This window comes from Pristiophorus japonicus, chromosome 16, assembly GCF_044704955.1.
Source record: "Pristiophorus japonicus isolate sPriJap1 chromosome 16, sPriJap1.hap1, whole genome shotgun sequence".
NCBI classification, from domain to species: Eukaryota; Metazoa; Chordata; class Chondrichthyes; family Pristiophoridae; genus Pristiophorus; species Pristiophorus japonicus.
The window spans coordinates 21,059,753-21,086,304 of NC_091992.1; the positions used below are offsets into that span (position 1 = coordinate 21,059,753).

The following is a 26,552-nucleotide window of genomic DNA, read 5'->3' on the forward strand; positions in this document are numbered from 1 at the left end:
AATGATACATTTTTGTTTAATTAAAAAACAAACTGAGGTTAAAATTACTCAGAACTTGCAGTTGATTTTTAATGCATGACAATGAGATCCTCGTCTAAACTGTGTTTTCTGTTCATTTGATTAATACAATGATACTCTCAGAATGTAACTGAAATAGCAAAACACTGCTCTAATCAGAGATGCAGGTTTATCAGAAGCTGTGGGAGTTTTATTTAGTTGCCCCACCTCTCCTTATGGTAATTAGTCTTGCTGGGGTACAATTCTACAGGTGCCCGGCACTTTCTTGCCCAAGTGGCCATTCTTTGTGTGTGTGGGCCCAGAAAGTGAATGCCCACAGGCTATTTGACAGTGGGAAGCATTACAGATGAGCTTGACCCTGCGATCATCTGTTGTGTACACATGCACAATGTCCAGGAGAGACTCTGGCTGACTTGTCTTCTCTCTAACCCAGGGACGTTGTGGAGAATTGAAGCTTGCATCATGCATATCATACCCCAACATTTCTCTCTCTTTGTCCTCGCAGAAAGAGGGTGGAGAGTAGATAACTCCGCTATTCTCTTCATGAAACAATACTTGAACATTTCTATTTGAACATAAGCAATACTTGTACTTCAATGACTGTATAACGCTTTGAGACATCCAGTGGTCGTGAAAGGCGCTATATAAATGCAAGTCTTTAAATCAAACATTACTATTGGACACATTTGCTGGTTGCACAAAGTGTTTTAACACGAGGCGTGGAACAGACTGTAAATTATCGTCATACCTAATTTGGAAGTCAAACCTTTGATATTAAGAAGGTTGTGAACCTAAGTTATAAAAACAAAGGCATGACTGCTAAGGTTACATCATTGCCAACAGCAACATTTCATGAGGAAAAATCCAATGAGACATGTTGAGAACCCAGTGAAATGAATAGAACCGTATCTGTTTACTTTCTTTAACCATACAAAGGCACAGGCCTTTTTTGTTTATTTTAAAAATCAATGAGCTCCAATCAAGATAAGTGAAGATCAACAGCCCTGTGAAGGCAAATCTTAGTGTTTCCCAGGAGTCCCGCGGAGTTGAGGCAGTGTCGGACTCCTGGAGCCCCCAGGCAGCTTAGACTTCCTCTTGTTTGGAAATGCTTGGACAGATATTATGCTTTCCATTGTTGGACTGGAAGTGACGGACTGATTGACTGATTGCAGAGGATCTATTTTCTGTTTTTGCAGGTCAGCATAATCACATTTGAAGTCACTGGGTGTTTAGCTCATGTTTCCCTGTGGCTGCACTTTTCCGTTTATTGTTTATTGGGAGAAGCTGCTACTCTGTAGCTCTTCGTCCCAATTCAATTGCCAACTTACCCAAAGGAGAAGCATTTCATTTCTCCACTACTTCTCTGCAATTTTCTCTTCTATCCTTCCTCTCCTGAAGGCAGTGACTCAGGCGAGATTCAGTTCCACAGGCAGTGATGCCCACTTGGTTCCTTGCCCACTGTTCATTCTTCATGTACAAAGCCTGAACAGAGAGAGTTGGCAACATAGGAAGAGGAGCAGGCTATTCAGCCCCTTGAGCCTTTGGTGAACTAATCAACTATTGATGGTATTCATCATCATCATAGGCGGTCCCTTGAACGAGGATGACTTGCTTCCACATGAGTTCACAGATGTTTCAATGAAGGCCCCGATATTCCAGTCCTGAACTCCAGTTGAAAGGGTGGAAGATGCCTGTGCGTGGATTTTTTAAACTTGTGGTGACCATTGCACATCAGCCACCACATGGGCTTGACAGAGATAGGCCTTTATCCAGTGGCAAGGGGAAACCAGGATGACTAGAGACCTGCTCTGCTGCACGGACCTAGTGGTATTAGAGCTGAGTTCGATCCTGCCTTCACCCATTGTATAAAACTTCCATCAAAGGTTATAGAAGTGTTATTCCTAGCTTGTTGCTGAGGGGCAGAATCTCCATTAACGTCCTGCTCGAAGACTACTTCTAGGAGGAAAGCTGCAACATGTTCCACCACGGAGTGATGGGCTGTGGGTTTGTAACTGAGATTCCCCACACAGTGAGGTCCTGATTAAATCAAGCCCTTGCAGACTGCAACCAATTGAACAACAGGCATTCCTCCACCCTCCGTTTTTAAAAGGACACTTTGACTTGGTGGGATGACACTGCCTGCTAATAGTATTTTATTGACTTTTTTGACTTGGTAGCAGTAATGGAACACTGCACGGTAATAGCATTCCCTTGCCTTCAGTTGCTGAAGAGAAAGGCGGCAAGAAGAGACAGCACTGGTCCCAGCTTGGTCAACATCTCACAGCTAGCCAGGCCAATGAATGGAGGCCCATAAGCACATGAAGCGGCAAGTCAGCCAAGGTCAAAGGTGAAGGGGAAGTTGGCTTTAATTATCCCCTGGGCCTTATTATGAGTATTACAGGCCACAGGATTGAGTAGAATGTCATTTATATCTGATTTATTCTCCCGCACCATAAAATCCAGACAGAATAGTCTCTCAGTATTTATATCAACAACTGTCAGAGGCAGGTAATCATTAACAAACTGATGTGTACAGTGGGAGCACGTGTGAAGCATATAGATATCTGGTTTGGAGTATTACTGTTGCAGCTCTGGTTTAAGTAGCTATTGGGAGTGTGATTCAACTCTGGCATGTAAGGGGTGTGGGATCCACTTATGGGAGTGACTGAAGCTATTGAATCGTAAAGCTTTAGTATGTATCAGTTTCAAGCAATATTCTTGTTTGGGATAACCGTTACTAATGACCTTTATACATTAGCATTTTAATAACCCTGTCACAAGCAAATTGAATCTTTATCTGATATAATTTCTGAACAAACCATTCTTTCTACTCGTGTTGCTTGACCATCTGCAGTCATCCATTTTGAGCTTAGCAAATCAGCAGCCTCCATTCTAAACTTGGCTACATTGCTATTTAAAAGGATGTGGGCTGGCCAAGACAAAAATGCATTTTTTTTCCTCAAACCTTGGTTGTTTGATGTGGATTTGCTGAAAATTCACAGCAAAGATAAATTTGGAACAGTAATTGCAATGGGAATTTAGCAAACCTCTGGTTGGAGTAAGATTGAACGACGAACTCGCAAAAAAAAAAGAGGAATTTTTACCTAACCCAGTGGACACTATCAGGTTGAATTTTAAGTTTGTTCAGGTCCCAGAACCTATAATACAGACATTACATCACAGAACACACAAATACGGAAAAATGAATTGTAACAGTTTTGGTAGTTTGATATTTTATGATAATCTATTGATTAAAACAGTGCATTACTAAGCAAGCTAGATTATACTGTTTGTACATTCAATTATTCTGCAAGGCTAGAAAATGCCACTTCAGATTTTGAAAACTGGCAAGCTAGAAGCTGTTGCATTGTAAAAGTAATATTTTGAAGGGCACAGCAGGAGCATTTTGCTGTGAAATAAAATAATTCAGAAGTTGTGACATCTAATTTATTCTGTAATAAAACATGTCATTTTGACACCACCACATCTTGAAATTGGTAGACAATTTTGTTGAAATTAAAATGCAAATGGCTTACTAAAAAGATGTCATGTTTTAATAATACCCTTTAAATGACTTCCTGTTTGCTGTTGTTTCATTTCGCTCTGCGGTTATTAAATTTACCAAGGTTATTCTGTTTTATGGAGAATCGTAAAAACTATGCTTAGGCAACGTACTAATCCAGTACAAATAGGAAGCATACTATGCATAATAAATTTGACATCCGAGATGAGATATACACAAGCACGCGCTAGATGGGAGAAATTTTTATTTAGTCAATCTCCAATGTTGCTCACAGGAAGCGAGAACTTATGTCCCGTTAAGGTAATGAACCGGTTATGGCATTGGGTGGGACAGCAGAGCTTGAGGGAGCAGGTTAATTGGTTTGCAAGGATTTGCCAAGGAGTAGAAAGCGAGGAGATGTGAGTATGGGTAATAAACAATTGAGGAATTCTGAAGATAGCTAGTAGTTGGATACTGTAATAAAGGAGAAGAAAGGGATAGTGTATAGTCTAGTGGAGAATGTAAGAGGGGTAGTGAATAGGTGAGGGATTGAATTAGTGAGTACCTGGCTGTGAAGATTGGGATATTAGGAATTTTGATTAATCGACGGAGAAAAATATAAAGTAACTTGCAGAGACCTGCAAAACATTTGCGGTCAAATTAGTATCTTTATTGCAACAGTACTTGGTTAGACTGTTAGCATCTTCGGCTGTGGTTCAGTGGGTAGTACACTCGCCTCTGAGACAGAAAGTTGTGGGTTGCAGACGCTGAGGGAGTGCTGCATTGTCGGAGATGCCGTCTTTAGGATGAGACGTTAAACCGAGGTCCCGTCTGCCCTCTCAGGTGGACTTAAAAGATCCCATGGCGCAATTGCGAAGAAGAGCAGGGGAGTTATCCCCGGTGTCCTGGCAAATATTTAACCTTGAATCAACATTAAAAAAACAGATCACCTAGTTATGATCACATTGCTGTTTGTGGGAGCTTGCTGTGCACAAAATGGTTGCCGCGTTTCCCACATTACAACAGTGACTACACTCCAAAAAGCACTTAATTGGTTGCAAAGTGCTTTGAGACATCCGGTGGTCGTGAAAGGTGCTATATAAATCCAAGTCTTTCTTTCTTCATCTATAGAATCAACACTGACATCCTCTCTCTCACCCCGCTGCTCTTGCCACGCGCTCTTCTCGGCTACGCAGTAATGCCCAGAGTGGTGGCCCGCCCCCACCCATTGGTCATGCCGCATCCACTGCCGCCTCCTCATTGGACCACACCTAGCGTCAATCAAACTTTTAAAATTCGCGCCATCGCTCCCCGCCCTGATTGGTTGCGAGGCCGGCTGGGTCCAGATCACCCATTGGTCGGTGCAACCGTCACTCAGTCTGGACCACATGCTCCCAGCCCACGGCCCCGCCCCTGCCCCAGGACAGACAAAAACTGTCTATTATTATTATAGATTGAAAATAAAAAGAAACAGGACAGTGATGAAGAGCCCTTCAAAAAGATTGGGGAACAGGTTTTTAAAATTAAGACAGTGAGATTAAAAATGTTTGGGGAACTGGTAAAAACAAGAACAGGACTTGAAAAAGGACCAGATTGGAAAAGAAATATAGAACATGAACGAATGCTTGAATAAAGGAAAATGAAGGATAAAAAATGGAGAAGTAGCTATTTGTTTGGCCAGTCGGTCAGACGTCTGCCTTAATTAATTATGTTCATGTTAGCACTTCCCCCACTGAATTAATTTATTTTTTCCCCCCCATGTTGGCTCACATCCAATGTGAGAGAATTATGTGGGAGCACTAACAGTAAACCTTCCACGATTTGATAAATCAATTGACACCTGCAGAACAATTTAGATTTAAGTGAGTCATGTGTCACGTAACTGGGACCTTAATTTAAAACTTCTGAGGCAAACCACCACATGCTAGCGAGAGCCGATGAATCAATTGATACAGTACATTTATTTATTTTAACATTTTGGCCAGCGGGTAAGGCTATTTACTTTCACATCAGGTACAACTTTCAGCTACTGTTTCTGTTTAAGGCGAGTGCTATTCCCCTGCCAGCAGATACACAATGACTTGTTCTGTTTTACTGACAGTCAACGCAGCAGTATATAAAATATTCTCTGAGAGGATCTATAAATTTCATGGACTTAAAAGCTGAATACTTGCCTACAGGTACTTCAGGAGTATGGAGAGTATGAACCTTTAGCAAATTCAGTCAACTTAACAGGGAATGAGCATCATAACTGTAATTTTGTTTTATTCGTTCATGGGATGTGGGCGTCGCTAGCAAGGCCGGCATTTATTGCCCATCCCTAATTGCCCTTGAACAACTGAGTGGTTTTCTGGGCCAATTCAGAGGGCATTGCTGTGGGTCTGGAGTCACATGTAGACCAGACCGGGTAAGGACGGCAAATTTCCTTCTCGAAAGGACATGTGAACCAGATGGGTTTTTACGACAATCGGTAGTTTCATGGCCATCATTACTGACACTGGGGCCGAAATTCAGTGCAGCCAGAAAGCTGGTGGTGTTAAGGCCCTTTTTCCCCGATTAGCGTCGCAAAGTTTGCTGTGGCCATTGTATCCAAATTCAGCTGTTTGACCACAAAAGTTTGCAGTCTTAATTAGGGGCAATATTCCCATGGGAAATTCGCCCTTAGAGTGATGTGGCAGCTGCCATTGCAGCACAGACATGAGGGAATGAGCGTATCGCTGCTGCTTTGGCGAGGATGGCCGCCACTCTGCAAGAGTCGACGGAGCATCTAAGTGCTGTCATTTCTGGTCCTTTTCAAACTGTGGCTGCTCACATGCAGTCTCAGCTGGATGCCCCCCCCTGCCCCCGAGTCCCGAGTGTTGCTTTCGCGGCTGGGTCCACCACGGGCCACGGGGGGCCTTCCGGTATGGCGCCACAGCACCGACCTGAGCTCCCCAGATTGGTGGTGGTGGTATTGTGCCGCCCTTGGTGAGTTATTCAGGCTCCTCGGGCCAGGATATGGATGATGCGCTTCCTCCGGCTCGCAGCATTCCTGGCCCCAGACCTGTCACTCCGCCAGTGCCTCCACGCATGGCCTCACCCGAGCCAAGCCGGACTGAACCCTCCCCAGGAGGCTGTTGACCAGTCTCCAGCCGGCCCTTCCAGGCCCAAAGCTGCTCGGGGGCGTCCTAGGACATCTGCAGGCTCCACACAGGGAACACAGAAGCCTTCCCAGACCCATGAGGCAGCTACTGAGGCGAAGTCGCAGGTTAGGCATGCGTAAGATCATCACAGGCAGTCCCTCGTATGTCGAGGATGACTTGCTTCCACTCTAAAAGTGAGTTCTCAGGAGGCTGGACAGTCCAATGTGGGAATTACAGTCTCTGTCACAGGTAGGACAGACAGTCGTTGAGGGAAAGCGTGGGTGGGGAGTCTGGTTTGCCGCACGCTCCTTCTGCTGCCTGCGCTTGTTTTTTGCTTGCTCTCGGCGATCAGACTCGAGGTACTCAGCACCCTCTCGGATGCTCTTCCTTCACTTAGGGTGGTCTTGGGCCAGGGACTCCCAGGTGCCGGTGGGGACATTGCACTTTATCAAGGAGGCTTTGAGGGTGTCCTTGAAGCGCTTCCGCTGCACACCTGGAGCTTGCTTGCCGTGTCGAGGCACCGATAAGAGCACTTGCTTTGGGAGTCTCGTGTCGGGCAGGCAGATGATGTGGCCCGCCCAGTGGAGCTGGTTGAGAGCGGTCAGTGCTTCGATGCTGGGGATGTTGGCCTGAGCGAGAACACTGACATTGGTGCGTCTATCCTGCCAGTGGATTTGCAGGAACTTGCGGAGGCAGTGTTGGTGGTACTTCTCCAGTGCTTTGAGGTGTCTGCTGGAAATAGTCCATGTCTCTGAGTCATATAGGAGGGCGGGTATCGCTACTGCTCTGTAGACCATAAGTTTGGTGCCAGATTTGAGGTCCTGGTCTTCAAACACTCTCTTCCTCAGGTGACCGAAGGCTGCGCTGGCACATTGAAGGCGATGTTGGACATCATCATCGATGTCTGCCCTTGCTGATAGTAGGCTCCCGAGGCATGGAAAATGGTTCATGTTGTCCAAGGCCTCACCATGGATTTCGATAACCGGGGGGGCAGTTCTGTCTGGCGGGGTAAGGTTGGTGGAGGACCTTTGTCTTACAGATGTTTGGTGTAAGGCCCAGGCTTTCGTACGCCTCGGTGAAGGTGTTGACGATGGCTTGAAGTTTGGCCTCCGAGTGCGCACAGATGCAAGCGTCATCTGCTTACTGTAGTCCAATGACAGAGGATGGGATGATCTTGTATCTGGCCTGGAGGCAGAGAAGTGGAACAGATTCCCATCTGTTTGCGTCGGAATGCTGAACTGGGGCAACATTTCCATCTCTCTCGCTCTCTCTAGTTCTCTCTCTCCCTCCCTCTCTTGTTCACTCGTTCTCTCTCTCCCTAGTTCTCGCTCTCTCTCTCTCTAGTTCTCTCTCTCTCTAGTTCTCTCTCTCTCTCTCGTTTTCTCATTCTCTCTCTCTCTAGTTCTCTCTCTCTCTCTAGTTCTCTCTATCTCTCTAGTTCTCTCTCTCTTTCTCCCTCTCTAGTTCTCTCTCTCCCTCTCTAGTTCTCTCTCTCTCTCGCTCCCTCTCTAGTTCTCTCTCTCTCTCTCTCTCTCTCTCTCTCCCTCTCTAATTCTCTCTCTCTCTCTCTCTAGTTCTCTCTCTCTTTCTCCCTCTCTAGTTCTCTCTCTCCCTCTCTAGTTCTCTCTCTCTCGCTCTCCCTCTCTAGTTTTCTCTCTCTCTCTCCCTCTCCCCGAGTGCAGATTATGTGCTGAACATCCTCAGGTTTGGATCTTACCTTCTTGTCTCTCTCCGCTTCCATGGCTTTGAGATCTCTGCCACTCCGCACTGTCCCTAAAAGCTGGTGGGGGCACCTTCAGCTGAAGGGCCGGCTTTTCACAGTGAAAATGGGTCCGGGGCGGAGTAGCAGCGGTGCAGAAACGTTACAAGGACACCCTCAAAGCCTCCCAGATAAAGTGCGACATCCCCACTGACACCTGGGAGTCCCTGGCCAAAGCCCGCCCTAAGTGGAGGAAGCGCTGAGCACCTCGAGTCTCAACGCCGAGAGCATGCAGAAATCAAGCGCAGGCAGCGGAAGGAGTGTGTGGCAAACCAGTCCCACCCACCCTTTCCCTCAACGACTATCTGTCCCACCTGTGACAAAGTCTGTGGCTTTCAAATCGGACTGTTCAGCCACCTAAGAACTCACTTCAGGAGTGGAAGCAAGTCTTCCTCGATTCCGAGGGACTGCCTATGATGATATGATGATGACTGCCGCAAGCCCCACACTACCACGAGAGTCGCGACGGCCCACACTGCTGCAAGACCTCTCGGGCCGAATCTATGTCGGGGCGGCCAGTTGACCCCAAAGCGGCGGCCATTCGATTTTGACGAATGGCCGCCGCAACTGGGCAGTAACAGTCCTTCCCGGGACCGTGCACTTTGAAGCCACTAGCTTTTAAAAGAAAAATAATAATTCCAGAATTATTTAATTGAAGTTAAATTCCCCAGCTGCCATTTGAACTGATGTCACCAGATAATTCATCCACACCGCTGGATTACTAGTCCAGTAAAATAACCACTACAATACTGTTCCATGTGATATCTTGGTGACTTGGGAGTGCATCAGAACAGTTTGTTATACTGAATGTTGTAGGAGATTTTCTTCAGTCCCTCACATCCCAATAAATCCCAATAAATCAATTCAGTTTAGTACCACTGATTTGCAATTTTCACACATAAAATGGACAGAATTCCAGAATGTAATTCCCAAGACAGCACTAAACTGGTTCAAATCATATTTAAATTCAGTGAATTTAAACCAACATCCTATTGAAAATGGCCTAAATCACCACAATTCTTCCCCAGTGCCATTGAAGAAAGCCACACAATTTTGCTTGAATAAACTCGTAAATGTAATGGTTATAAAACTCAAATATAGATTAATGTATGCATTAAAAAGCTCTAGGAAATAAGCAATTAATACTGAAAAACAAAGTCAAATAATTAAATATTTTAAAAAACAGCGGCTAAAGTAATTTCAAAGTTAAGGTATAATTTCACTATTTTGTAATTAAATGACTAACCTAATGCCAGCACAAAAGTTGTACTGTAAATCCAGAATGAGCACATGAGCACTATAATACCACAGAAACATAGATGTTTATAGCACAGAAGGTGGCCATTCGGCCCATCTTATCTGTGTCAGTTCATTGCTCGAGCAATCCAAAACTCTGATATCCCATGAGCTTGGGACTCGCCATGTTGCCCTGTAGCTTCCTCTGCTTCAAATATTTCTACATTTTTCACTTAAAGGATGTAATGATCTATGCCTCAACTACCCCGTTGTGAAGCCCGAACAATACAAAGAAGTTTCTCCTAACATCTCTCCTCACTCTCATACTGATCTAGGAAGCAGTGTTGGATGGATTCTGAAAAGTGTTCTCCACTTTGACTTCACACATATATGTAGGGACAGTTAAAATTGCCCTGTTATTCTTACATATCTCTGAGCTGTCTGCAAATCTCCCCTTTATCTCTATTCGATTCTGCCCCAAAGAGAGTGCACCTTCCTTGCACCAGGCAACCTCACTTCACTAAGTTGCAGAATCAGATGACACTATCACCCAGGACATTGGCCTTGAGACCCACCAATCCATCTTTCTGAGGAAATGAACAGTTGTGCTGTAAGTACCTGATGGATCATGTTCCTAATGGCAGATTGCACAAGACACCACCCAGTATGCAATTGAGTCACACTGATCGAAAGGTATCAGATTTGATCCATCATCTGTGTATCTCTTTTTAATAATAACATTTAAAAGAGGAGGAAAGTGTTGATGATCCAGATATTGGAAGCATGAGGTACAGTGGTTCATCGGGTACAAGCATTTGGGAGGGTGATTCCTCGGTCTCCCAAGAATACGTGTTTAGGGGGTGGGGGTGCGGAGGGAGAGATGAAAGACGGAAGCACTGAGAGGTGTGGAAGTAGTTTGATTGGTAACTCAGGGTCTGACAGATGCAAGAGGTATTTGGGGGCCTTGCATTTAGATAGAAGGGTCGTCCTGAGGATTGTAAGTGAGGATCTGGGAATAGTGGGACTGGTGTCCTAATCTTGAAGCAATGGGGAGGAAGGTCAATCAGTGTGGGAGGGAAACATGCTAAAATCTCAGAGCTTAATTTTGATGAAGGGTACACTTCCAAAACATCAAAACTTGTCTTTTATCTTTACAAATGAGGACTGATATGCTGTGTATTTCCAGTATTTTCTGCTTTTATCTTCAAGTAGAGGGTTTGGTGGGCATGCGAGGGTTTGTGTGTGTGTGTGTGTCTTAAGTGATTGGCCGATTAATGAATTATATACACAGTTTTAAAAGACAATCTCCCAACCCATCTTTTCCAGCAACAAAAGCCAAGGACTCAACACACCCGCATAAAGTTTGTTTTGAAAAGTACCTGGCAGTCTCCTAACTTCTTCAGCAGGGCTAAGCATTATACTGAATTAATAAAAATGGGATTGGTAATTGGGGCTTGGAAGACTATGGCTGGAATTGATCATATGATCCAGTCACCAATTAGAGTAAGTGTGAGCAATAGAATAACAGCACCACAGCGCCCCCTATCTTGGAGACTCAACTATTTTAAGTTGAACCTATAAATCAAGTGCCCCCTTATTAAAGGGGTACTAAAACCAACAAATAAACAAATTAAACTTTGGACAATAAACAGATCAAATTAAAATTTGGTTGCCGGGGGTAGCTTGGAGACTCAGCTGGGAAATCGGGATCACAACTGGGGGCAATAAATTGACGTATGATAGAATAGTAATGGCAATTGTGTGTCAGCAAAGAATCAGATATGAAGTGTTACAGGAAGTACATGAATGCATACACAAGACATTTTAGTATGTTACAGGTAGATAAATGTGGATGTTCTTTCCTATTTACCATGCCAAAAAAACCTTGCTGTATCAAAGTACTTCCTTCATAAACACCGTGTGGTCAAACTGTACAATGTATGTGAGCATTAAAAAAGACCGATCACAGATCTATTTAAATAACTGCAATTTTAAAGAATGAGACATGTCAAAAATGAGGTAACATTGTTAAACCAACATGAACAATCCTTACTTGAAATGGGTGGGACTTGTCAGGTCTGTGAGAGTTTGTCCCATGGATAATGGACCCACCATTAACTGGACATTTACTTTGGGGCAGAGAAAAGAAACTAACATCAGACCTTATTAGAATATTACTAAGGCCTGTTTACTTCAGTATTTAGAATGCTTCAACTCCCTGTTGCTTCAAGTACTGATCATTTTTATTCACGGTAAAGTAACTGTAGAGACACTAAATACAGGTTTTCTAAGCCTTGGGAGGAGGGGGATACAATTATCCTGCTGACTGCATAAGGTGATTAATAATCTAGAAGATAAGGAGGTTATTCATCATCAGTTGTGTGGAATAATACTTTAAGCAACTTTCGGTGATCAGAGCTGTTACTAGGCCCTCAATACCAATAACCATTTTGAAAGAGATCTTTAATTGAGTATCTGTGAGTGGGTGGAATACAGTGTTTCGGATGAAACACATTTTAAGAGTAGTATGCTCAATCTAATGCATTATGGTATACAAACTTTTATCTAGCACCTTTCATGACCACCTGATGTCCCAAAGTGCTTTCCAGCCAATGAAATACTTTTGAAGTACAATTGTTGTCAATGGCTGTACAGTCTTGAGGGGCAATGACAAACATTACCTGTATCTCTCTTCCTTTGTCAGGCTACCAACAAGTGACTTTGGCAGATGTTGACTATGGCTTGATTCCCGAGTCATACCAGTGCACATTCGCGATCAGAAAGGGGAATTTCCAGAATGGGACACTTCAAAACAAGTTTTACTCTGGTACCAAATCCATGCTAGGTTAAATACAAAACAACATGTAATGCAAAAGGAGTATAAAAGAAAGAAAGACTTGCATTTATATAGCGCTTTTCACAACCTCAACACGTCCCAAAGTGCTTTGCAGCCAATGTTATCACAATGCAGGAAATGCAGCAGCCAATTTGTGCACAGCAAGGTCCCGCAAACAGTGATGAGATAGTAACTAGCTAAATTGTTTTAGTGATGCTGGTTGAGGGATAAACTGGGGAGAATTCCCCTGCTCTTCTTCAAATAGTGCCAGGGGATCTTGTACGTCACCTGAGAGAGCAGACGGGGCCTCGGTTTAATGCCTCATCTGAAAGAAGGCATCTCCGACAGTGCAGCACTCCCTCAGTACTGCACTGGAGTGTCAGCCTAGAGTATGTGCTCAAACCTTGAAATGATTTGAAGTACTCACTATATATATATATATATATTGATGAAAATAAACTACATGTTTTGGCTCAGAGCCAGGACTGGTTCGAAATAACACAGGCCTGAACACACAGTGCCAGTTTAAATGAAGAATTGATTCGAGTTATTCAATCATATACTTTCAACTACAGCAAACAGATTTGACATAATGTAACTAATGGCAATATCTAGGTTGTACAAAATAATGGGTATGACTGTGCACAAATAAAGAGGATTATCATCAATAATGCGGACAAAACCTCTAGGCTTATCTTACTGCATTTCCTTTTGTTGCTGTTGGGCTTGTGTTCGAATTATCCCTGGCATTGCCTGCTTTAGAAGATAGATACAAAATTAGAAGAAGACCTTCATTTTTGTGAGTGCTGAAATCAGGTGTGAATTATTAGACCTTCCCGACAGCTGAAGTATCCCAGATATCTCAATGTTCTCCATTGAATATTCCGCGTATACATAGGTATGGGGAGAATTTTGTTTCAATTAATTATGTTCCACCCCACCCCCAACCTCAATTTTCTTCTCTATTCTGCTCTCCACTCATAAAGACAGGCACCCAAGCTGAATTCCAGGAGTCCTTGAAGTATCTCGTTCATTTTTGCATTCCTCACATGTGAATCTAGACAGCGAGTGTTGGAAGGCTGTTCCACCATGGTGGGTTACCCCATGCTGGTCCCATTGCAAAGCAATGTTTTATGATATGGGAATCTCTCTCTCTCATCTGTATTGGAGGAAGCCACCATCAGACCTGTCCAGGCTGTCGAAGCACGCCAATGATCTGTTCGATGATGGCTCTGGTCGACCACTGGTGTCGTGTCGTTCAGACCGGCGAGTGTGGGTTTCTGCGAGGAGACATACAGGGACTCGATAATGAGATGTCCCTGGCCTTTGTCTCCAAGGGAGGGATGGAAGTTGGTGCAAGATAAAAGTGTCATGGCTGCTGCCAGGAAGGAAGACACATCTCAGTTGCACATTAGTGGAGTGGAAAATCCTTGCGATTCATGAAGGAAGCGGGCTCCTCTGCAAGAGTCCACACGGCGACGTGTGCACAGCCAAAGAGATCCTGGACATAGGAGAAGCGTGCAATCTGTGTGGACCTTTGGGGATCGGGGTGGGGAGGTGAGCCACAGATTAGGACTTGGTGACGGGGTGGGGCGGGGGGGGGGGCGGGGGGAGGTCAGCGATCGCAGCAGGGAGGGGAGAGAGAGAGATCTCAATTGTAGCAGGGGGAGGCCGAAAGCTTCCTTGTGGGGACAGGCGGTAGAAGAGGGGGAACTCCTGTTCCTCCTGGCCCACGAGGAGTGCTGCAAAAGGCACTAACCCTCTGGACCCAGCAACTCACGCCTCCATTTGCGCTGCCTGATTTCCCGAGCCCTGGTAAACCCGGCCGGCAACTGCTCAATGTAAATCGGGCTCCCAATTGCACGGTGGGAGCTAATGAAGTGTCCCACCTCTCGAAGGCACGACATATTACCCACCGCTGTGAAAACGGCACCGGGAGCCTACGTAGCAGGTTGGGGATACGTTCCCCGCTTTAAAATTGGTAGCTCCCCCAACAGTCGCCCGCCTGTCATAGGGGGTTAATATCAGGGGGTGGGGGAGGAGTCACAGATCGCACATAGGTGGGGGGGGTGGGGGAGGTCGGGACAGGATTAGCTTTGAATTTACCCCCCTTCAAGCGCAGGCTGTAACCTCTGCTTCTATTGTCTGAACAAGGTTAAATAGCTTCTCATGGTCTACATTATCTCATCCCTTTAGAATCCGAAAACCAGCAATTCCATCACACCTCTCAACCCTCTCTTTTCCAGTGAGAACATATCCAATTTACATAATAGCTCCTCATAATCCAACCCTTTCAATCATTCCGGTGTCCCCTAAATCATTCTGTTTTTTGATGAATGGAATTGGACAATGAATTGGATTTTGTATAAAGTGCTGATTTAATAACTTGCATAAATGAGGAGACTTTTGTCAGTCCATTTAAATGAGAGCCCGTACTTATTCCACATGTACTGTTAAAAGCATTGAACTGCAGACACTCCAGTTAAATGCTCATTAGTATTTACAGCCTGGCTAAAATATCAGATTATTGGATGACACTGGGCCTTCTGAATTCATATTTAAAAATGTAAAGATTTTCTCTTGCAAGTTAATTCTTTCAAAATTAAAAGTCAGCTAGGTCAGAAGGTGAAATTGTTTAACACACAAGTGTTTCCATTTGAGAAATAAAAGAAGCTCCTTTCCCAGGCTGTGTATGATCATCAGATTATATCACTAACACCCTTTTGCATTGCCATAGCAACCCCAGCCCTCCTACACAGAACTATAGTAAATAGGGATATGCAAATGAAGTACAAGAAAAGGCGACACCATAAATAATGCCTGAAAGTGACATCTGAGAAAAGTTGCAATGACAAGTTACAGCCCCCTCTTATCTAAATCCACAGAATCAGACGTTTTAATTGGAACCCACGGTTCAGCACACACCTGATGTTTGACTGCTAGGATTTTCAACGCCTGAGCTGTGCAGACAAGAATGACATTAGACAGGATATACAGCACAGAAACAGGCCATTCGGCTCAACCAGTCCGCGCTGGCCTTTATGCTCCGCTCGAGCCTCCTCCCGTCTTTCCTTATCTAAATCTATCAGCATCACCCTCTATTCCCTTCTCCCTTGTCCAGCCTCCCCTGAAATGCATCTATACTATTCGCTTCAACCACTCCCTGTGGGAGCGAGTTCCACGTTCTCACCACTCTCTGGGTAAAGATGTTTCTTCTGAATTCCCTACTGGATTTCTTGGTGACTATCTTATATTGATGGCTCTAGTTTTGCTCTTCCCCACAAGTGGAAACATTCTCTCTGTATCCACTCGATCAAAACCTTTCATCATTTTAAAGACCCTGTGGTCACCCCTCAGCCTTCTTTTTTCAAGAGAAAAGTTCCGCAAAAGATGTTCCCCAATTCCCCAGTCTGTGCTGAGTTCACTGATCTCAGGCAAGGTGGAGATAGAAGAGCTGCAATTGGCCTCAGGACCCCTGAGCTGGGGCGTGAAAATCAACCAGGGGTCATGCTTCTGATCACAATCCAGTGACTCTGACTGATTTGGGTGTCGATGTCACCAGGTGCTTAAATAAAAGGCGGGTCCATCATTTGTTTCAAATGTAACCAATTAACATTGGATAGTCATGGTATAAATCAAATCATACACATGGCGCAAGTTGAGGAAAATTATTCAGCCCACCTTCGCTCATTCACTCAGAAGGAACCTACAGGTTGTTCCCATCACCGCTGTGGCTCAGTGGATAGCACTCTTGCCTCTGAATCAGCACAGAAGGTTGTGGGTTCAAGTCCCACCCCAGAGACATGGGCAGAAAATCCAGAATGACATTGAGGGAGTGCTGCACTGTCAGAGGTGCCGTTTTACGAATGAGATGGCTGCCGTTCCAGGTGGACGTAAAAGATCCCATGGTACGACAGAGATTTACAGCACAGAAGGAGGCCAGTCTGCCCATTGTGTCTGTGCCGGCCGACAAAGAACTATCCAGCCTAACCCCACTTTACAGCTCTTGGTCCGTAGCCCTGTAGATTACGGCACCTCAAGTGCATATCCAAGTACTTTTTAAATGCGTTGAGGGTTTCTGCCTCTACCACCCTTTCAGGCAGTGAGTTCCAGACCCCCACCACCCTCTGGGTGAAAAAATTTAATACTATTTTGAAGGAGAGCAGATATCCCTCAAGCAACATCACTAAAACAGACTATCTGGTCATTATCACATTGCTGTTTTTGGGAGCTTGCTGTGCGCAAATTGGCTGCCGCGTTTCCCACATTGCAACAGTATTTCATTGGCTGTAAAGTGCTTTGAGATGTCCCGAGGTCCTGAAAAGCACGATATAAATGCGAGTTCATATGTGTTTCATATGTGATTCCAGGGTTTTTGTCTCCATTAGCCTGTTCAGAAGTCCATTCCATGGCTGGGATTTCCTCGGTGCTGCTGCCACTCTGACGGTGGAACTTCAGCGCAAGAGTGGCGGAACCCCGACTGCCGTGCCAGAACCGGGGGAGGGGGTTTCCACTACACTTACGGTGAAGTTATGGAGGCGGCAGCCTTGAGGAAAGTCACGGCCCCTGTGCTGATCACACTTGTGCACGAAGAGCTTCCTGACATCAGTCCTAAATTTGCCTTTCCCTAGTCTGAACCTGCAAGTGTGACACCGCGTTGACACATTGAGCAGACCTGACCAAAAATAATACAATTGCGACTTTGTCACTGATATGTTTATGTGGTCAGGTGCACTCGTGTTTAACATGTGACTTCGCACTGTGTGCCATCCTGTCCCTCAGGTATTATTGACTTGGGTCATATATTTTCCCCAAACCCTTTGAATTGTTAACACCCTAAGCATTTATTTCAATGCAAGTTGCTGGCTTCCTTTATATTCTCATCGGGCCATGAGTAGCTGCTGTAGTGAGCATCGTGTGGGCAGGGCCGAATTAAGGGCCTTATATTTTTTTTCCTACATTTATTTGGTGGGCCGATGTTTTTTGGTGGGCCTGGGCTGCAGCTTCCATCTGCCCCGTGGTTAATCTGCCCCTCTGTGTGAGCAAATGTTCAGCCAAATATTTTTCTCTCATCTTCACTCCCACTTGCAAGGAAAGGCTACGGAATAGCACTTCAGCTGAAGCCCAGCTTCAGAATAAGGCAGCTTCTTGGATTTGATCTGAGGAGCTGGCGATGAATGTTAAAAACATTTACTTTCATCCTCTTTCTAAAATGTAAGAAGTAGCCTGGTGCCAGTCGGACTTGGGATCCAAAATGGCCTTCTTTTATGGGAATAGATTGCTGCTTTAGGCCGTATCTGATGTACATGGCAGGAGTTCCTGTACTGTAATAAAAAGTTGTTTGTTGACCATTGACCTCTTGCTGCACCCAGCTGTGAAACTTGTTTGTCTGGAAAAATGTAACAGCAGTGGCAGCTGTGCAAATCTCTTGTAATATACGTGAATTTGATTAAGCTGCAGATTGACAGAAATATATGTGTGTATTGTTGTACAGTCAAATTTTATTTATAACTTATAATCTCATCAAGTGGGCTGCAAGTCTAACTTTGAAGGAAATTAAGTGGATAAAATCTGGACTTTTGCTGTAATTCTGAGCTAGGGCTAGAAGGACCGATTTCCTAATGTATGGCTGCAGTTATGCACGTCACAATTCAATTTCTATTCAACAATAATATCAAAAGTGGACTGAAGATAAAAAGCGGCAGATTCTGCCAATACTAAACTTATTATTTTCCATTAACGTTTGTTAAAAAGGGTAATTAACCCACCGTGATCTTTTTCTCGTTGTTTTGATATTTAATTATTGCACTCTTGCCTCATATTTATGCTTCACTTCTCTACTTTAATTGTGAATTAGTTATGTTAGCATGGAAACCTGATTGGAGTTTAATAATCCAGCAGTTTGATGGCAGTGGTACAGCAGCATGAGAATCCAGTATGCAGATAATTGCAAATTGAGTCATTGTTAATATTGTAGGTCACACAACTCTGCAGAGGGCAAATCACTGGTACAATGCAGGTTCTGGATCTCAGGAGACAAAGTTGACTTCCAGGAGATTGCCGTAAAACTATTGGTACAGTTCCATAAAAATCGGAGCATTTTAGCAGGGATGATATTTGTCTGCACTTTATAAGTAGTTAATTGTGTGTAAAGTATTTCAAAACACTTTGCTTTCTGCTCTCCAAATATTCTCTATCCATTCACCTTAATTCCAATTGCTATTACCTTTGGTGTAAGTCTCTTATGTGGTACTTTATGAAATGCATTTTGAAAATCCATATAAACCACATCCACTGCATTTCCTTTAGCGATCCTTTCCATTATTGAAAGAATTCTGTAAGGTGCAACCTGCCTTTTAGAAATCTGTGCTGACTGTCGTTGCTTAAGACTGAGTGAACAGCAAGTTAATTTTGTATTATATTTATGGTAAATAAGAACAGCACAACACAGTCCACTGAGGAACATCACTCACCATACCCTTCCAGTCCTAGAAGCTTAATTTCACCACTACATACCTCAAGCTCCTCCACTTGTCTCTGTGCTGTGCCATAACACTGCAGTTGTACCAGCAGTTACCAGTATCGGGCATTTGCTAAAAGTATTCAATGAACAGAGGAAGAGAGGGGAGATTTTTTAAGCTACATATTTTCATTTTATAACTGTGAAGACTAACATAGGAAACATTACAAAGTATTTACAGCCCAGAAACAGGCCATTCAGCCCAACAGGACCATGCCAGTGAACATGTTACTGATAGCCTCAGGGTATCTCCAACACAACACAGCCAATAAATTACTTGCAAAGTGCAATCACTGTTGTTTTTTTGTAGACTAATTGCACACAGCAAGATCCCATAAACAGAAAATGAGACGAATGACCAGTTAAAATGTTTTTTTGTTGGTATGGCTTGAGGGAAGTATATTGGCCACGACACCTGGAGAACTCCCTGCTCTTCTTCGAAAAGTAGTATAATGTATGCACCTGTGACTATGCTCACAGGTTTATAGAGCTGTTGCATTGTGAGGGGCTTAGTCAGTCACATGATGTTCACCAGACTCAATAAAACCCCAGTCAGTTGGATCTAGGTCATCCATGATGAGGTATGCAGTTGTGAGCCTAGTGGATGAACTGGTAATGTGTCATGTGATTGTTAAACCTTTGTTAATAAACCAACTAGCTCTTAATAGCAGTGTGCTGCTATGAATTCTTAAGCAAAGAACCCTTGAAGCAAATACATTACAAGTACCATGGGTTATCTTATATCCACCTGAACAGGTAGGTGGGGGCTTGTCTCATCCAAAAGGTAGCACATGGAACTATCCTGCAGTACTGTGTCAGAGTGTCAGCCAAGGTGATGTTCTCAAGTCCTGAAATGGGGCTGGAAGCCACAACCTTTTTGATTGAGAGGGAGAAGTACGGCCAACAGAGCTGGCACTTTACTCCACGAGCAGCACAGGGAGCTGTGCAGCAGTTGTGGTCATTGCTGCCATCTTTATCCAGTCTGCCACTGGTTTTGTCGTTGGTGCTGTCACAGCTTCTACTCCTGGGAAAGCATTGCTTGCAGCCCTAGCGAGCAGATCTTCAAACATTCAACGGCAAAAGTACAGGCTTGTTTTAAAAAAGAAAGAAAGACTTGCATTTATATAGTGCCTTTCATGCCCACCGGACTCTCAAAGCACTTTACAGCTAATTGAGTACATTTGAAATGTAGTCACTGTTGTAATGTAAGAAACGCGGCAGCCAATTTGAGCACAAGCAAACTCCCACAAACAGCAATGTGATAATGACCAAATAATCTGTTTTTTGTTCTGCTGATTGAGGGATAAATATTGACCAGGACACCGGGGATAACTCCCCTGCTCTTCTTCGAAATAGTGCCATGGGATCTTTTACATCCACCTGAGAGAGCGGACGGGGCCTCGCTTTTAACGTCTCATCCGAAAGACGGCACCTCCAACAGTCCCTCAGCACTGCACTGGAGTGTCAGCCTAGATTTTTTCTGTGCTCAAGTCTCTGGAGTGGGACTTGAACCCACAACCTTCTGACTCAAGAGGCAAGTGTACTACCCACTGAGCCACAGCTGACACTAATTCAGTTTTGGTTGAGTTTGAGCCATTTGTTCCCTTTGTTTGCAATTATAATTAAGGCGGAAGTTGACTTGTACCAGCTCTGCCATGAAGTCAACCTCCATACTATTTAAAGAATATTTTTGGAAAAACTCAAGAGAAATAAAAAGGAAATATGATGTAAAGGTCAATCAGAATTCTGTTTAGCAAATTAAGTTTTGCGAGGGATATTATTAAGGTTTAAACACTCAGCTTTATATGTGCACAGCGGCTGTAAACCTACTGGTAATATATCACTGCACTGTGTGACCTGGTGCTTTTACCTTCGAAACTGCCGCAGCTCTGTTGTTCACTGAATGAACCTCAATAATCGATGATAGTTCCATTAAGATTTCATAAAAAGACAAGTTAACAGTTTTCGCATGTCCCTGATATTTCTAAGCCGTTAATTTCCTTGGTCCCTTCTGACCTTGAGTGCTCAATTCATTAGTGCTGATTAATGAATCACTGGAGCTGTTTTGAATCTAGGCCTGCACTGTGACACCATTATCCTGTCAGGAGCAGGGAACCCCCACACAGTCTCATTTTTAACAAGTAACCTCAAAAGCTTTTTCTGTCAACCTGGGACCTAGTGCCAATTTGACTGGTGTGGAGAAAAAGGAAACTGCAGCCAAAGAAAATAGAATTAAGGGCCCCATCAGTGATCCAAAATGGCTGCCTGTCAGCTATAACCCCAGTTGGAACAAAATACACCACTAAATTATGTCAATTATGAAAGCCACGTGCGGGTGGTACAAAAGTAGAGAGATCAGTAAAAATTGAAAGTTGCACAAGCGAGCTGAATTTACACGGGATCATTAACTCAAGGGGCTAGGCTTTCCACTTCACATCGCCCCTCTATGGCCCATATGTCACCCAAAACAGACCTCTATCGCTCATTTTGAGGAAAAAGTGGAAACTAGGCCAGAAAGATCGCCGGAAAAATAAGGAGTTTGCGCTTTTGTGCTATTTCAATTGTGTGGCCAGCTAACTCAGCTCCCTCACGGAATCAGAGTGGTGTGAATGTGCACGAGAATAAAGACCCGACAATTCTAATAACCCCGCCTCAACAGCGATTTCTTGCTTTCTTTCACTCTCCATTGAGATGACACGAGAGAAACACTTGCAAATATCACAGGCAGATCGCTACCCCGGAGAGAGGGAACGGCAGGAAAAAAAGAGATAGGTGAAGAGAGGAAAGGGGTAGGTAAAGAGGCGAGAAGGGTGCCACATGATTGTCACTTGCCCCTCGCCTGCGGCCCAATGCAATGGATGCAGCTTGTCACTCTTCGCCATCATTATATTTTGCCGTGTGTGGATGTCTCTGCTATAGGGGGTTGCTGGTTATTGTCAGCTGGAGAGATCACAATCCTGTGGTGAGAGCAAGTGGAGGATTACAACCTCCCATGTGAGACTCCTGGAGGATCAGTTGGCTTGACAATAGCAACTCAGTCAGGTCTAGCACCTTCACGAGAGGACGGGAGAAAATTGGCAACAAAAAAAAAAAATTCCCAATATCAACAGGAACGATAATTGTGCTGCACCTTTATTGCTCTGTTGGGCAGGCTACGTTGTCCACATGGCTGACACAAGACTATCAAAGCAAGCGCTCTACTCGAAGCTCCTACATGGCAAGCGAGCCTCAGTTGGGCAGAGGAAATGTTTCAAGGACACCCTCAAAGCCTCCTTGATAAAATGCAACATCCCCACTGACACCTGGGAGTCTCTGGCCAAAGACCGCCCTAAGTGGAGGAAGAGCATCCGGGAGGGCGCTGAGCACCTCGAGTCTCGTTGCCGAGAGCGTGCAGAAAACAAGCGCAGGCAGCGGAAGGAGCATGCGACAAACCAGTCCCACCCTCCCTTTCCTTCAACCACTGCCTGTCCCACCTGTGACAGAGACTGTAATTCCCGTATTGGACTGTACGGTTACCTAAGAACTCACTTTTAGAGTGGAAGCAAGTCTTCCTCGATTTCGAGGGACTGCCTATGATGATGATGAACCTTTATTACCCAATGTAAATGGAGGGGAAAAATAAAGGGTCTGAAATTGTGTTCCCTTGTGTTGCTAGTGCAGGTGTGGTGCAGAGGGAGCGGAAAATCTGGAATATCGTCCCTGAGCGCCCGGATTTTATGCTGGGGTCTGCGATGGGGGGGCACAAGAGGCTTGCACTGCCTCATTGCACTAGATTCGTCATAATGTGGATGAGGGACATTCCGGGGGGGGAAGAGTCGAGGCTTCTTTAGAAATTATGCTACTTTGAGCCATCCTGGTGTACCAAAGAAATGAAGCACAGAGTGGGCCTGCCAGAACAGCATGCCACACGACCTCTTAAAGGTGAACTCATTGGCCGTAAAATTCACAACCATTCCAGTGAAATCCTGCCATAACTTTGGTACGAATCCTCTGCAATGGGCGGAATCCAGGCCAAGGCCCAGCTCTTGGTATCCAATTTTTGGATTGCTTTCCTGCTGGCAAAAGGGTAGTGAGGGAGTCTTTAATGGACCTGTACCCTAACAGTGAAAAGTGGGAACAGTAGTATAGTAGTTATGTTACTGGACTAGTAATCCAGAGACCTAGACTAATAATCCAGAGACAAAAGTTCAAATCCCACCACGGCAGCTGAGGAATTTCAATTCAGTTAATGAGATAAAGCTGGAATAAAAAGGCGAGTAATAGTGTGAAACTACCGGATTGTCATAAACACTCATCTGGTTCATTAATGTCCAATAGGGAGGGAAATCTTCCGTTCTTACCCGGTCTGGCCTATATGTGACTCCAGACCCACAACAATGTGGTTGACTCTTAACTGCTCTCTGAAATAGCCCAGCGAGCCACTCAGTTGTAGCAAACCACTACAACAAAGTCAGCCCTGTGAGAGCACCTTCACCACAAGGAATGCAGCAGTTCACGAAGGCGGCTCACCACCACTTTCTCGAGGGCGATTAGGGATGGCCAGCGATGCCCACATCAAAATTGTAAAGACAAAATGACAGTCCAGGTAAGCATGCAGCTGATGAAGATGAAAATGTATATATTTTTTTTCAGGCATGACCCTGCAGAGCACTACAAACAGATACCTGGAAGACTGCTGTACTTTGGCAGGCTTCGTGAGGGACTTTCCTCTTCATCTGGAAGGATGTCCTAACTTCATCAACTGCAGGAAACCGCCCCACCACATCATCCCCAGTAGCTACCATTATATTTGTTCAGGAGGTCACCCCCCACCACCCCATAATCCAAAGGTGTCACGCCTCCTTGCCTGTACCTCCTTTAACATGACTTCCAAGGCGCTCTCGGTAAAGGCAACATTCCTGCCTGTACCCTCGGAATTGCCAGACTTCGTACTCATTTTTCCAACCCTTTCACCAAAGCTGCCGTCCAAATCAAGTGTGGGTCAGTTTGCCTCGGCCAGGCAAGCTGGCTGGATGTTTTTGGGGTGAGGAAGTCGAGTTCCCAGAACAAATGGTTGCTCTACTCTACATGAAAAACGAAGTGCCAGTGCAGTTTTAAGGCGCTACGCTCGCAAGACACCTTTCCAGAAATTGCACTATCCCCATGCCTTGATGAGCCAAGCAAAGTGCGTTGGCTGTGCAGTACCCATATTGTCCATCCATGAGGGCCCTGACGTTCCAGGTCTTGAACTTCATGTTAGAAGATGCCTGTGCATGAGTTCTTTTAACATAGGGTGGTCATTGCACACCGACTACCACACGGGCTTAGCTGAGCAAGATCTTGATCCAGTGGCAAGGGGGTCCAAGACGACTGAAGACCAGGCACTGCTATATGGGCCTAGTCACCTTCGGCGAGATGTTAGCACCCTTGATGGTAGGTGGTCCAAGGTTTGGTTGGGGGCAGGCATTGGGAGGGTCAGTGGTCCACTGGGGTTCAGGGTGGATGGTCAGGGGGGTCACAGCCATTGTACTCACCACATGCTGGAGGAGGAGAAGAGGCCAGGTCACCAATGGGGAAGGAGAGCTCCAGTCGTCGATGAAGGAGCAGTGGAGGCCAACCACCGTCGTAGGAGAGTACCCATATGGTACAGAGGGGACAGCGCAAATGTGTCCCTGCACCAGAGCACAATCTCTGACCCAAAGTACCATCAGCATTCAGATCCTGGCATTTTTCTGACATGTGCCAACATCTCCAGACTCTCCACACTGATCAGTAGAGGAATTTGAATGGAATATTGTCACAGCTTTGCATCGACCAACCAGCTCTTCTCGTATGAATCTCTATCCTGCTGTTACTAATCTGATCTAATTGAAACATGTACAATTCTTAAGGGGCTTTACAGGGTTAATGCTGGGAAAATGATTCCCCTGGCTGGGGAATCTAGAACATGGGATCACAGTCTCGGAATAAGGTGTTGGCCATTTAGGACAGATGACGAGAAATTTCTTCACTCAGAGGATTGTGAATCTTTGGAATTCTCTACCCCAGAGAATTGTGGATGCTCAGTCATTGATTACAGAGACAATTTTTACGAACTAAGGGAATTAAGGGACATGGAGCTAGTGCGGGAAGGTGGAGTTGATGTACAAGGTCACTCATGATCTTGTTGAATGATGGAGCAGGCTCGAAGGGCCAAATGGCCCACTCCTGCTCCTGTTTTTGTGTTCTTCTGTTCTTATGTCCGTATATTATACAGCTTATATCCTTCCAAGCCTTTGATTGGCAGAGGCAGCATAATCTGCTCCCTATTATAAAAGATACAAGTCCACCAGACTAGCCTTTATAATGCAATAGCTGCTGAGTGCTATACTGTCATACGTTTGTAATAAGAAAATTAGACTGAGCTGACAATGCTAAATTTTGGGACGTATTCTGGTGCAGATGGTGGGACTCACAGTGACTTGCTTAGTAATCCAATGTCGTGTAGCCTTGTCTCGACAGCACAGCTAAATACAGCTATCATTGGACTTCTGTGATATTTGCTGAAGACTGCCAGAATCTACAGGCATTAATTGAGGAGGTCAGTAAAGCATGACAAATCTGTTTGATTTACTCTTGAGATTTACAGACCTACAGATGAGCAATGGACTGTATTAAAGACATGGGCTTCTCCTCATGCCCTCTCCAATTTTAACCTATTCTTACCTACTTTTTAGCTACCTATTTTTTAAAGCATACTTTCAAAGGACTCGAGTAGGCCACTGTAATTTGCCTCAGTATACCCAAGGTAGTGAGACAAATATCAGAGAATCATAGAAAATTATGACACAAAAGGAGGCCATTCAGCCCATCGTGTCTACGCCGGCCGAAAAAGAGTTACCCAGCCTAATCCCACCTTCCAGTACTAGGTCCGTAGCCCTGTGGGTTATGGCACTTCAGGTGCACATCCAAGTACTTTTTAAATGTGGTGGGGGTTTCTGTCTCTACCACCCTTTCAGGCAGTGAGTTCCAGACTCCCACCACCCTCTGGGTGAAGAAATGGTTCCTCAACTCCTCCCTAATCCTTCTACCAACTACTTTAAATCTATGCCCCCTGGTTATTGACCCCTCTGCTAAGGGAAATAAGTCCTTCCTATCCACTCTATCGAGGCCCCTCATAATTTTAAACGCCTCAATTAAATCTCCGCTCAGCCCCCTCTGCTTCAAGGAAAACAGTCCCAGCCTATCCAATCTTTCCTCAGAGCTAAAGTTTTCCAGTCCAGGTAACATCCTCGTAAATCTCCTCTGCAATCACAGCCTTCCTGTTACGAAGTGACCAGAACTGCACGCAGTACTCAGCCAGAGTTCCTGCTCCTCGTCTCCAACTAGTAAGTCCTGGACATTGGGTGAGGACAACATCGGGCTTGGCTGTGGTGGCCTCTGTGATAAAACAGCCTGCTCACAATCACTGCCCAGATCAACATGTCAAGAATAGCCATTTGGACAAGGTGGGCAGCATCTGCAGAGTGGCCCAGATTTTGCGGTCAGAACGAACGGTGCTCGGGCAGCAACTTCTTGTTCTCCGCATTTAACCGCGCATG

At 44.8% G+C, this 26,552-nt stretch overlaps 1 protein-coding gene across 1 annotated transcript in view; it reads left to right on the plus strand.

Annotated features, from left to right (window-relative positions):
• Positions 1-26,552, plus strand: part of ankrd13b (ankyrin repeat domain 13B) — a 408,867-nt gene that overhangs the window by 195,332 nt on the left and 186,983 nt on the right. The gene's annotated exons all lie outside the window — the stretch shown is intronic.